This window comes from Mustela nigripes, chromosome 4, assembly GCF_022355385.1.
Source record: "Mustela nigripes isolate SB6536 chromosome 4, MUSNIG.SB6536, whole genome shotgun sequence".
Classification (NCBI taxonomy): Eukaryota; Metazoa; Chordata; class Mammalia; order Carnivora; family Mustelidae; genus Mustela; species Mustela nigripes.
The window spans coordinates 81776428-81788569 of record NC_081560.1 but is presented as its reverse complement, the minus strand read 5'-3'; the positions used below and the strand labels follow the sequence as shown (position 1 = coordinate 81788569).

At 36.7% G+C, this 12142-nt stretch overlaps 1 protein-coding gene across 1 annotated transcript in view; it reads right to left on the bottom strand.

Moving 5' to 3' along the window:
- The window catches only part of SEMA3C (semaphorin 3C), a 173332-nt gene that overhangs the window by 36908 nt on the left and 124282 nt on the right, over positions 1–12142 (bottom strand). The window lies entirely within an intron of this gene.

Sequence of the window (12142 nt, the reverse complement as noted above, 5' to 3'; positions counted from 1 at the left end):
AGAACATACACCGGCTTCCACCAAGATGCTTAGTGTCCTCTCTTTCCACTGTATCCATTCTGGTTTTACACTTGTAACTGGGATCAATTTGAGCAAACCTACCTGTTATAATCCGTTTTATTTCTCTATAAAATGTGGATATACCTTATACACTTGACAAAGCTGTTCAAGATCAAAGGAGAGAGCCCGTGTGAACTTCCCCTGTAAACTCTACAGAGAATGTAACTAATTTTACTCTCCAAGGCCTGAAATTATCTTTCTTTATTTCCACTCTTTGTTTCATGTTGTTTACTTTTCTCATATAACTAGTGTTTTTACTCTTATCTATAATTTTGAGACAAAAGAAATGTCTCCTAGGTGACCAGCAGATTTACCTACCACCTGGAGTTAGGGTTTCTTCTCGCTCTGCTTTTTCTAATGTAGCGTACTCAAAGGTAATACTGAAATAATTATATGCCTCTTTCCTTCGACAAGGATATTAAGTCTATGAGAGGAGAGGCATTTTCGTATTTTGTCTAGTGGATAGGATAGCATCAGGATTCATAATAGGAATTCAAGGATATCTATGTGTATACATATATATTTGTATATTTATATTCATAGACATACATGATTGGTTTCAATAAATATATATCTACTATGTAGATACAAGTACCTGCTGAATATTTACTGACTTCTAGGCAGTAGCTTCAGGGTTTTACATATATCATCTCATTCAATCTTTGAAATATGTTCAAAAAGTAGATACGATTACGACTAAGGTTTAGAGACGCTATATAATTTGCTTGAGGTCATTACAAGGACAAGAGATAGAGGACAGGATTTAAACCTATATCCTTTGAAATCAAAGCCTGTTCCTTAATTCTTAGTCTAGAATCATCCAAGTGACCTGGGACACACCGGCAGACAGAAATGCAGATAAAAATTAAATTAAATATCCTTATAACCTGCAGCCCTTTGACAAATACTTGAGATTATAAAGTTCCTCCAGGAAACCCTGGCTGGTTTTTAAGTTTAATGCTTTGTTTGAGGGAAAACAACCTTAGCCTGACAATAGCAAGTCCTCCATGATCCCAGAATCTTCTTTAGCATATGAAAGTCCTTTAGGAACTTCCCTTAGTTTTACTTCCTCCAACCCTAAAGTATAGAATCAGCTGCCCCTCCCAATCCTGAGGCAGTGCTCCTTCTGCTCACAGGTTCTGTCCCTGTGTTTTAATAAAACCACATTTTTGCATGGAAGACGTCTCAAGAATTCTTTCTTGGCCAGTGGCTGCAGACCCCAAGAATACTACTCAAAACAACAACAAAAAAACCCAACCAACCAACCAAACAAAAACACGTCAGAAGGATAACTTATTATACTTGTTGTAACAAGTTGTTCTGTGTTTAACAAGGTTTTAGAAAAATCCCAACCAAAATTAGATTTGGTCATTATGAGGAAAATCTCTGGAGATTCTCATTTGCCATATCATGCTGCCATATGTGGATCTACAGTATCAAGGGTACATGTGTGCTCACATCCATTACTGCTGGTTCAAGGGCCAGAATTACACATTTAGGTAGTTGATTGAAAAGTAGTGTTCAATCAAACACTACTTCAAATCGGGCAAAGCTGAAAGAGAAATCTTAATGCCAACAATTTTATGAAATTAGCAGTTGTGTAAGAAGTACTAAATCACCAGTTTTGGCTAGGTTGAGGCTTACCATAAAACCAGAAAGCAGAAAAATGTACCATTTTTTAAAAATTTGACTTACTTATTCCACTAAGGTGTGTGATCTCATGAAAAATACTTGCTATAGCCAATGTATCAAAATATGTTTAATAAGTTTACAATATAATATGCTTGCTTGTTCTGATTCTAGAAACTAATATTCTTTGTGAGGGTTAGAAAAATAAAAATTGTCCTTTAGTATTAGACCATGTGATAACCCAACAACATCTGCTATTATTATAGTTTCCTAGTGATACAACTAAAGAATACTGAAGTAGGGTCTCAGAAATCACTAAAATTAACATTTGAGGATGTTGTCAACTGCTAAAACATACACATCACATTTTAGTATCTCTATTGCATTACATCACGAGTAATTCATTTACATTTAACTTAAAGCAAATAGACTTACTTTGAACAATGCAGGTGTACCTTCTATGTACACCTAAATTTCCAACTAAATTTCCAAAGATGCAAAATGGCGGCTAACTCTTTCTATTTAACCCTTCAACATCTGGGGAAAGAATTACTCATCCGAGAGTAATAAAATTTATAGTCATTAATTAACCTACTTTCCTGCACCGTTTGGACTGGAAGATAGGCCGTTTCGTATTCATTGTCAAAGTTTAAACTGCTTATGGATGCTCTGTGACCTGGAGCACAAACCTAAATTTCTGGGTGCTCAGGTACAGAGAGGAGCTTTCCCCTCTTCATTGGGTCATCTCTCAAGCTATTGTTTACTTGCCCTGCTAACCTCTCCCTACTTCCTCCTGTCCACATTTCATTCTTTTCAACTGGAATGGCCATTCCCTTCTCAAACCTTGCTAGTATGAAAGGAGATAGGGTAATGTGGAAAGGAATGGATGCTTAGGTCCCTCAGACACAGCCCAGCTGCACCTCTGATGCTCTCCACTACAGCTTCTTTCCTGACGGCTGCTCTCTTTGTTCCAGGCCGCCATTATGCTACTTCCTCCTCTTTGCTTAACTCTCATGATCGCTCCTTCTCCATTTCCTTGGTAAACTCTCTTTATTTTCCTAAGTTTAAATGAGCTCCCCAGAGTTAAATTCTTATCTGAATAGGCTCCTAGCGGGGCCTCTGGAATTGTCATGGATTCAGCTAACACCTATATTGCTGTGACTACCGTATCTACATCTCTAGCACAGCCCTCTCTGCTGAAGTATATTTCCAACAACACTCTCTGACTGATTCTTCTGATGGTCCACCAAATCTTTAACTCAGCGTGGGACTGACTTGGGTTTGAATTTAATTACTGTTTCCAACGGCATCACAACCCTAGGAAAGCCATTTAACCTCTCAAAGCTTCAGTTAACGTAACTATAAAATGAGGGTACTGATTCTAACTCATAGGGTCATTGTGAGATTTTGATAAGGTAATGTATTTTCAGTGATGAACTCAGTCTCTGATGGAGAACAGGTCACAGGAAAGTGTAGCTGTGCCATTCAAAAAGGAATTCATTACTTTCCAAATCTGGTTGGTGATTCCATACTCCCTTGACCAGTGAATAGTATATCTTCCCATCTATTTGCCAAGTTACAATAAACACTCTATTATAGTCTATAAAACACTCTAAACACAGTTTTCACTGTTCCACCTTTCCCAAATCAATCAGTTACCATAAAGTCCTTACCTCTTCCAAAATATCTCTTAAATCCAGTAATCCCTCTCAACCTTCAACTTCTAACACCTGTCTTAATTTACGCTCTCATTCTCTCTTGCCTATAATAAGAAGTCTCCTAACTGGTTTCCTTTTCTCTGTCTAAATGAATGCTCCACATGCTTGCCAAAGTGATTTATTTACTATGTTTACAGGCAGCAGCTGACCCATTCTTAGGTGCCCCTACTGATCATGTCTTTGTATATCCTCTCCCCTTGAGTGTAGGTGGAATGTGTGTGTTACTTCCAACCAAGGGAAAAATGCTAAATTGATAGCATGTCAATCCCATGACTATGCCACATTATATGAAATCCCATTTTAGCAGACTGAAGGGAAAGACTGCTAATTTTGAAGGAGCAAACAACTAGGATTTGAATGACCAACAGAGATCCACGTGGGAAGGAACAGCTATGGCCTCATTTCTGCATCAAAACTAAAGAATTTAATTTTTTCCAAAAATCATGTGAGTTTGGAAGAGACGCTGGAACTCCAGAAAGCAATGCAGCCTGGCTTACATCTTGCAGACTTGTGAAACCCTGAGGAGAGACTCCAGCTAAGTGTTCATCTATAGAAACTGAAATAACAAGTGTGTATAGTTTTAGGCCACTAATCTTTTGGTAATTTGCTAAGCAGCATCAGAAAGCTATCTCAAATGTGCATCAGGCAGCCACTTCCTTCCTGGACTGTACAGTTCCTTACATTACAGATCTTAACACACAGATCTTAACATAACAGATCTTAACAAATCTCCTCATCACAAGGTCTATAACAAAGTCTGCCATGTAAGGTGACAAATCCACAGGTTCCAGATACCAAAATGGAATCTTTGGGGGGTTATTATTCTATCTGCTACAGGACTGAAAGCAGAAAATAGCATACAACTAAGTAAAACATTTATGACTTTAGTACCACAGAATCACCTCAGAAAATCCAATTTCAAATTTTTTTATTCCAATTTACACTGTATTTCATATTCTAAAATGAAACCTTTCTTTCCATTTTCTACAAAAATTAGATTCTTCTCCATTCAATAAAAAATGACAAAAACAAAAACTTGTAAAGCTGGCTTTCCACAGAAACCACCCCCACAACTGAGACCTAGCTATAGACCTCCTTTGGGTAATCACATTAAGAAGGCTTGGCCTTACTGAGTCTAAGGCTGTGAATTCTTCTCCTAGAGACAAAAGCTGCCAAGTCTGCCTCAGAGGAACTTGGCAGCACATTAAGAACAAAAACATAGGGTGGTTATTTCTTCTTAATACACAGACAAAAGATTTTAAATTGCCTTTGTGCTAGGAAATTTTTTACATCATTTATGACTAAAGGGTTAAATAAAGGCAACATACAAGAATGAGGTTTGGCTATAGTTGTTTTCAGGTCATCTAGGAAAATATCAGTGATTAAATAGTAAAAGAGTCGGTGTCACAGAGCAAATCATCACCATCTCTCCTGTTGAGAGGCACTGTCTCCTTTCATGATATTCTGAAATCTTCCAAATACATCAATTGAATATGCAGAATCCATTTTAATTAAGTAATAGAACCATGCCAAAGAGATTTGCATGTGTTTTTGGTGAGTTCGTAAGACATACTGAAGACAGATATAAGCCCCATTAAAAATAAAATTGGAAATGCACAAAGATTTACTGATATATCAAAAATAAAGGTGAAAACCTACTCCATTTTTACAACCTCTCCTCTCCCCCAAAATATAATCTCCTTCCTTCCTGAATATATGGTAACTGACATGAAAAGATATCAGATTCACAGGTTAAATTCTAGCAGAGTTGAGTTCATTCACACACAAATCCAGTCTGTTTCAAGTCTTTTCTGTCACCTTGTAAGATATATCTTGTTCATGTGTAAGACTTGGTGACAACATGTGGGTGGCAAAAGCAAGTGATGTCACTCAAACAAAACAATCTGATGCTGATGTTGAGTGTCAGCATGTCAATGACATTGTCCTGACTTAGATGGATAAAGCATTTATTTCCCAGTCAAGTGAGAAAATATAGATGAAATGATCTTAACTTCATAAAAGGTAAATAATATAAAGTGGTGATGGTCAATGAGGTAGTAATATGAAGAGCATAAATGCTCGGGGTGTAAAAACAGTAAGAGTTGATATTCTAGTTGTATCGTACACCAAATATCTACGTGAACTTAACTCATCTGAGCTTCTGTCCAAACATGATGGAGGATAAGTACAAATCATTCTCTTATTCGTTCAAATAATATCTATTGACTGGCAACTCTGAGTGATGCACTATTCTAAGTACGGAAGATATAGCAATAGCAATGAATAAATCCAACAAATGTGCTGCCCATCCGCACACACCCCCCCCCCGCCCCATGGAGTATGCATGCTCACAGTTCTCACAGAGTAATGATAAGGGCCAGATGAGAGTCAATAACATGTCTGGCAAAGGTAAGTACTGTAAAGAAATGTAATTAGCATCATTATAATAGAAATAAGATATTTCAAAAATGTGAAAAAGTATACTTTTTGCATAATAAGAATACTGAATAAACAAATGGGTTATTCAGGTAAACTAAGAACACTAAAATTTACGCAATCATTACATGAGATTTTGTATGTTGTCTTTAAAAGAATATCTCTGAAGAGTAGCTTAAAGAAAAATAAATCTGCTTTTTGGCATAAAAATTTTCAGCAATTGGCCATGTATGTATTTTTAATAAGCTCTCTTTTGGAAGTAAATTTTAAATGAGAACATTATCTCTGGATTAGCAATCACTCTATGGGCTAGGTTCCTTTCTCCCTCTCTCTCTCCCTCTCTCCACATATACCCCTTTTGCTAGTCTTCTACACGAATCAAGCAGTCATCACACCATGATTTATCTTCTCCTGTCAATTCAGCCATCATTCCACTCTGTTCCATTAGTTTTTCCTGCTGTGAAAATCCCAGTAGAATCCTTGGTAAACTCTCAGAAGTTTCCAGATTCTGCTTTGGAAAGCAGTGAACCACAATGTTATTAAAAACCAGTGACTTATAAAGGGATTTGTTCCTTCCTCCTAAGCAAAGGGGAAGTCTAGACATTATCCTCAGAGTGACATTCAGGCCCAGCTTCCATCTGATGGGAGTCTTTTCTGAGCTCAAAAGCACTGACTGCTCCAGCTATTAAATTTTACATGGAGTATTTTAGGGAGCCCTTTAAAAATCAAAATGCCTGGCTCTGCGGTTCACTAAGTGTGCCATTCCAAGAGATGTGACTGCCAAAACTGCGTCGTTATTATGAAGGTAGTTATCCTGTAATGCTGCAAGGCAAACATATTAAGGCTTTAGTCACATATGTGGCACACACTTCAAAACTCCACACTTTCAAAGGACTTACTGAAGCCAACATTCCAACTTAGTACTCATCCAGTGAAACGGAAGCTAATAAGAAGCATGCAACAGTACATACTATATAAGCACTTTGGCAGAGCACCACATGTATCGACCTTACATTAAAAAATCATAATGGCATTAAACCATTCCAATGATCCAATGGAATTAAATCATCCCAAACTGCTAACACCCATTCACAAGAAAACTATCGTTCTTTCATCAGAAACCGCATGTCATTCTGATTCATATATAGTGCTAAAAATATGAATTTGATAGAATGTGTCTAAACCTGACCCGGACACTTAAATATTTTCATAACTCCAGAGGCAAAAGGAAAACAGGCAAAAATGTCTTCACTGTGCAACACAGTCAGCTCTGAACAAATGGCCTGGATGTAAGCAGTAGGTGGCAAAGTTAAAATAGAAACGTTAATCCTATGAGAGCTCTGGCCTGCTGTTTTACAGCCTTTCCTAAAGATTAAGAAAAAAAGGAGGCAGGGGAGTGAGGATCACACAAATACCCAGCACTAATACCAAGCACAGCACCAATACCAAGAACTAAAAACACAAAACAAAGCAACACACACTACAAAACATCAGCAAATGCTACCGAATAAAACGAAACACTGACTGGAAAATACATTTTTTGTTTTTCAACATGAGATCTTTTTTAGAGGGTCATAGCAGGAATGAATGGGAATGTAATAAAGTTAATTTCTAGTTTAAGTTTTAATAGAACAGCAGAATATTTTTTACTCAAGATAAAAGGAGAAATATTTATTTGGGGCAACATTATGAATTCCTGTTTATATCTACATATTAGAAAATAGCTTCTTCAAGAAGTCTTCATTTTTCTAAAATTATCCAACTATCAGACAAAACAACGTCAGCAAACTTTTTTCTCTAAAAGGCCAAGTAACAAATATTTTAGACTCTGGGAGCTAAACAGTCTCTGTGGCAATTACTCAACCTGGCACTGTAGCACAAAAGCAGCCCCAGACAAAATGTAAAAGAATGAATGTGGCCATATTCTAATAAAACTTTATTTATGGATATGATAATCTCCAAATCTTGTTATTTTCAGTGCTCATGAAATATTGTTCTTTTTATCCCCAATCATTTAAAAGTATAAAACCACATTCTTAGCTTATGTACCATACATGCAGCGGGCTAGATTTGGTCCAGGTTGTAGTTTGCTAACTCCTAGGTTAGACATTAATAATGCAAACTCTAGGAAATAAAACATAAGAAGACAAAGCTCAGATTATCTTTCTTTCTTCTCTTTCATCTTCCTTACTCCCCCCTTTTCTTTTATTTATTTATTATCTATCTATCTATGTATCATCTGTCTACCTTTGCATCTGGCAATACACAAAGTATAAGGAAATAGTACCGGGAGAGTGGAGGGTCAGACTACCAGCCTCTTAAATTCAGCTGGTATCACAGTCCACTGGAAGGGGCTAACTATAATGGTTTGCAGGCATTGGGCCTATGTAACTACCGTGGAGATTCTGAGCGCTACAAAACTGTTCATAATATTCAAAGTGAATACAGTTACATGACATCTTATTTGCATTCCAATTAGCTGTCATGTAAGTTGTTTGTTTTATTTTTTTATTTTTATTTTACTTACTTTTTGTTATTCTTTTTTGTTTGTCTTTTAATGACCTCTTCTTTGACAACTAATGTCTTCATTGAATTCTTACGATATTTCCAAATGGTAAAGAGAGAAGGAAGTGATGAGAGAAGCTTGCCTCATGGCAAGGGCTGGAACATTATTATTTACTTATAACAGCTGAAAAGCTGTTTTTAACTGTACAGGGAAGCTTCCCTAATGAGTGCCAGATTCCTCTGGCAGTGAGGAATTTGGTAACACCATGACATATTATGCCCTTCTTAAGACATTTAGATACATAGTGCTAAGAAATTCTTGGGAGCGGTGACCTGTAATTCTCCCAAGCTCCATTTCAGAAAAGGCAATTCTATTCACTTTTAGTAGCTAATAAGCACAGGGAACCCTCTTTTGAAGAAATTTCACCAGCAATACAAGAACTACTTGGGCAGCAAATATTTTATACCAATATACTGGCTGTTAGAGTTTCAGGTAAACGGAAATCCCTGCTTTTAAATTCTTGTTCAGTCTGATATGACCATGAGGATAAGATTCAATGGTTCAGTTAGTTAGCGTCTCTTCACAAAGATGCTGTTGGTGGGGGGATTGTCATAGTATGTACTTTCCTATTAGAATCGAGTCTTTCAGAGACTCATGTGGCTTTGTAAGCAGTCATTAAGGAAGCTTCCCAGTACAGTTAAAAACATATGCCTAAATACTGTTTTTCAAAATGACACAAATATTTAAATACCAACACAAAAAGTCTATGTAAAGGTGCCAGATACTTATAGGGTAAGAAAAGCCAAAGAATTTATGCATAAGTATGTGTCTTACTGCCTTCTATCTGAATAAACACTGCCACACAGTTTGTAAAGACTTGAAAATTCCATCCACTAAATCTACATATTTTATGCAAACCTTCATGAGACACCACGCGACGATGACATCAGAGTTCACATTTAACACAAGTTCCAAAAGGAGAAAGCAAGCAAGCAAGCTTGCTTTTTATGAGTAATATGAGATATTAGGGGAAAGTATGACTCTAAAATTACTACTTCACTTCAGGAATTTTTTTAAAAATGCAATCTCCATGCCAGATAATCCCAGCCAAGGCTAAGAGCAACTCTTCGAAGTCATCCATATGGAGGTTATATCTTTGGAGAACACAGTTTATATGCAAAATGAAGATGAGCTTTTGCAAACAGTTATGAATTCATTTCATTATATGAATAGCAATGGATATAATCATGATTTTCAATTCATCTTGACAAATATTTATTGAGCTTACCAGACATGGTGATATGCCTACAGAGAAATTACATATCATGAAGAAATTGAATGTTGAAAGGAGCATGTAGTAAAAATACATAATATGGGAGACTGGATTAAGCACTGGTTCTAAAGTCTTGGGAATGGATAAACTGAGTTTGAAGCATGATGTTTGAAATATTAAGGAGTTCACAAATTTTGTTACCTAAAAGTAAGATGTAAATCAACAACACAGATGTTAGCAGGGATGTGGAGAAAAAGGAACACTCAGAGCACTGTTAGGTGAGAATGCACTCTGATGCAACCACTGTGGAAAACAGTGTGATGTTTCCTCAAAAAGTTAAAAATAGAACACCTTATGATCTAACAATTGCACTAGAGGGTATTTACCAAAAGAATATAAAAACACTAATTCAAAGGAATATATGCACCGCTATATTTATAGCAACATTATTCACAATAGCCAAGATATGGAAGCAGCCCAACTGTGCATTGATTTATGAATGGATAGAGAAGAGATGGTACATATACCATGGAATATTACTCAGCTATAAAAAAGGATGCAATCCTGCCATTTGCAATGATGTGTATGGAGCTAGGGTATAACGCTAGGTGAAGTAAGTCAGACAGAGAAAGACAAATACCATATAATTTCATTCATATGTGGAATGTAAGAAACAAAACAAAAAAGCAAATGAACGAGAGAGAGAGAGAGAATCAAAGCAAGAAACAGACGTTTAGTTATAGAGAATAATCTGATGGTTACCAGTGGAGAGGTAGGTGGGGGACGGGGATTAAAGTATGCACTTGTGATGAGCACAGGGTGATGTGTGGAAGTATTGAGTCACTCTGTTATACACCTGAAACTAACACCGTTAACTAACTGGAATTAAAATTAAAACTTTGAAAAAATGTTTTAAATAGTAAAATAAAATACAAAAAAACAAGTAAGATGTAAATGCAAATATTGAATTCAGGAAATGACAACAATTAGGGATGTGGGATTTGTCTGTACATCACAGATAATTAAAACCAAATAAATAGGTGAGATGGCCAAAGAATATGTAAAAACAGGAGGACTGTGGACAGAATCTCAGGGGATACCTATGCTGACAAGCAGGAGGAAGCTGGGCTGATGAGAGAAACTGAGAAGGAAATTACATTATTTGTGTCTGAAGCAACAGGTAAAGAGCGATTCTACACTACCAAACGATGCAAAGAGGAGATGGAGGTATCTCAGTGGTTAAAGGTCATTGGATTTTCTTATGATGAGGACATTGAAGACCTTGGCAAAATCAGCAGGCTAGCAGAGGGTGAGCAATGGGTCAAGGTGTAGTTGAGTTCTGTATCCTGGTGTAAGGTTTCTAGGCCAAGGATACAGTAGAGAATGAAATGAACAAATAAAGCCAGTAAGAAAATAGCTGATAAAGAAAGGTCTTGGAAATGGCAGGAAAAGATAAAACTGAGAACACACTAGAGAATGGTTAGTCTGGGAAGGAAGGATTGTTTCTCAGGTGTGGGGCAAGCAAAGAGAGGATCAGTGAAAACACCAATTTGTCCAAGTGTTAAGAGGATACCAAGGAGTACACGTCAGCAAATTCTCAACCTCAGACCAATACAAGCTGAAATTATGGGAGTGAGAAATTCAGGTCTGGGGTTTTAAGGAAGACCAAAATAAGAATTTCATAAGAAAGGTACACTTTGAAATTACTATTTAGCCAAGAAGAAATATCCACATCTTAAATTGATTGAGGTCTGAGTGCAATTCATTTCTTAGCTCAGAATACCTGTTGCACGACTGCAAATCTTATAATGAGGTTTACAGACACATCTTATATCTCTTTCTTAAGCTAGTAGAGCTTTAATTTCATAAAGTAGTTCTGATTAAGCCGCTGCCTTCAGCTCAGGTCATGATCTCAGGGTCTGGGGATCGAGCCCCGCATCGGGCTCTCTGCTCAGCAGGGAGCCTGCTTCCCCCTCTCTCTCTCTCTCTGCCTGCCTCTCTGCCTACTTGTGATCTCTGTCTGTCAAATAAATAAATAAAATCTTTAAAAAAAGAAAATGTTTAAAGAGATTTCATCACTTCTTGCAAGGTGGTCAGGAATGTGTGAAAGATACTAACTACCGCCTGACTGGCAAACTAGTTTTTTTCTCTTGAGTAGTGCTTCTCAAACTTTAGTGTATATCAAGCTACCTGGAGGGCTTGTTAAAACACAGATGGCTGGATCTTATCCCTAGAGTTCCTGGATTGGACCCCTAAACTTTGCATTGCTAACAACTTTTTGAGTAACATTGATTTTGTTAGTCTGGGGAACACATTTTAAGAACCACTGCTATAAAGTCAGCCTTTCTAGATTCATGTAGATCTCTAAACAAGAGTATTTTTCACCCAACTTGTCTATTAAATTGGCAAACTACAATTGTGAGTGTATTAAAATACTAACATAAATATTTCTTAAAAAGCTGTCTTTTTTTTAAATTAAATTTACTTTTAAATGTTACCTAGAACTATCTATCATTATCA